General features: G+C 43.8%; 1 protein-coding gene across 3 annotated transcripts in view; it reads right to left on the reverse strand.

Moving 5' to 3' along the window:
- The window catches only part of JADE3 (jade family PHD finger 3), a 173,009-nt gene that overhangs the window by 75,817 nt on the left and 95,026 nt on the right, over positions 1-2,166 (reverse strand). The gene's annotated exons all lie outside the window — the stretch shown is intronic.

Here is a 2,166-nt window from a genome sequence, read left to right on the forward strand (position 1 = left end):
GCCCTCTTTCAAAAAGAATCTACACATGTCTAATAAGCACATGAAGAAAAGATGCTCAACATCAATAGCCATTAGGCAAATGCAACTTAAAACTATGGCAAGATCTGCTTCATATCTGCCAGGATGGCTGTAATCAAAAAGACAGGCGATAACAAGTGTTGGTGAAGACACGGAGAAAATGGAACCCTCACACATTGCTGGTAGGAATGTAAAATGATGCTCTGGAAGACAGTTTGACAGTTCCTCAAAATGTTAAAGACATAGTTACCACAGGACTCAGTAATTCTACTCCTAGGTACATATCCAAGAAAAATGAAAACTAAGTCCACTCAAAAATTTGTGCAAGAACGTTCATAGCAGCATTATTTATAATAGCTAACACCTGGAAAACAATCCAAACATCCATCAACTGATGAACAAATGTGGTATATCCATACAGTGGACTATTATTTGGCCATAATAAGTTAACAAAATGCTGATACGTACTCCAACATGGATAAACCCTGAAAATAATATGCGGCACTGAAGAAGTCAGACTCAGAGGCTACACAGTGTATGATTCCATTTGTATGAAATGTCCAGAAAAGGCAACTCCGTAGAGACAGAAAGTAGATGAGTGGTTGTTATAGACTGAATTATGTTCTCCCAAAAATTTAATGTTGAAGCTCTAACTCCCAGTGTGACTACATTTGAAGACGGCACCTATCAGGGAATAACAAAGGCTAAGTGAAGTCCTAAAGTGGGGGCCTAATCTGGTAGGGTTGGCGGGTCCTTCTAAGAAGAAAAAGAGATGCCAGATCTTGACGTCTCTGTCTCTCCCCCACCCTCTGTGCACACAGAGGAAAGACCATTTTGAGAATACANCGACTAAGCCACCCAGGCGCCCCTATTTATTTATTTTGAAGAGAGAAAGAGTGAGCATGAGCATGAGAGGAGTAGGGGCAGAGAAAGAGGGAGACAGAATCCCAAGCAAACTCCTTGCTGACACAGCGCAGAGCTCAACGCAGGGCTCGAACTCGCGAACTATTACATCATGACCAGAGCTGAAAGAGTCAGATGCTTAACTGACTGAAACACTCAGGTGCCCCCTGCCCCCGCCCCTNGAGTTTGATCTCAAGTTTACTTGTTAGTTTGTAGGTTTCCTTACAATAAACTCTTTCAATCAAGTGCTTGAGAAAGTGAAAAAATCTTTTTACTTTTAGTATAGGAAATACAAGTGGTGAAAACAGAAGNCTTCTTTTGTTTGCATGCCCTTCCCTTCCTAGCCTCATCTTTGTTTTTCTTACTTGTAATGTCTTCTGGCTCTTCACTAATTTTCTTTCCTAACATCCACTCATTTGCCTCTTCTCTTCCTCTGTCCTAGTCTCCTTACATCAGTAAGTGTGCGCTGAAAACCTATTTGACAGTAGAAGCTCTGCTTTTAGGGAGCTTATAGTCTCCNAGAGCCCGACGCGAGGCTCGAACCCACAAACCGTGAGATCATGACCTAAGCGAAAGTCGGACGCCTAACCGACTAAGCCACCCAGGCGCCCCTTTCTTTTCTCTTCTAATCGCGCACTGCTGTGCCTTCCTGTGCCCGCTATCAACATTTTCTTACCCATTTTTATACTCCCCTATTAGTGATGCTTGTCCATATGTATGTCTATAGGCTCCCCAATGTTACCGCTACGGTATATAAGAATACGGACAAGAAGGACATGAAAATGTCTAACTTGTGTGTTCATTCCCGATGCTGTTCTGATGTTTAGGAGACAGGAGGCGGTGCTGACGGTGATGGAGCTAGTGAGGCTCAGGAAATGTGCTGGGCAAGACCGGAGCTTCCTCTCTCCGTGGGTGGGGGAGGCTGAGCTCGGGTTTCTAGAAGTGATCTGACAAGCATTTTGGGGGCACGACGAGGACCTAAGAACTTGAGGCGAGGGCCACAGAATTCACAGATGTAATCTCTGCCCTTTGAGAACCTAACATGTGCCAGAAAAGGACAGATGCACAATAAGATACTTCCCATAGTATGCAGTGGGGCCCACCAGTTCCCTCATCTGGTGATATTCCTTCCGTTCCTTCCTTCCTTCCCTGATTCAAACTTATACCAAGCATTTTATTTCATGTCAGCCTTTGTGCAAAGCACTGGGGAGCACAAAGACCAATATGAAAAAAAGGCTTCCAAAC

Source organism: Crocuta crocuta, unplaced genomic scaffold (genome assembly GCF_008692635.1).
Source record: "Crocuta crocuta isolate KB4526 unplaced genomic scaffold, BGI_CrCroc_1.0 scaffold610, whole genome shotgun sequence".
NCBI lineage: Eukaryota > Metazoa > Chordata > Mammalia > Carnivora > Hyaenidae > Crocuta > Crocuta crocuta.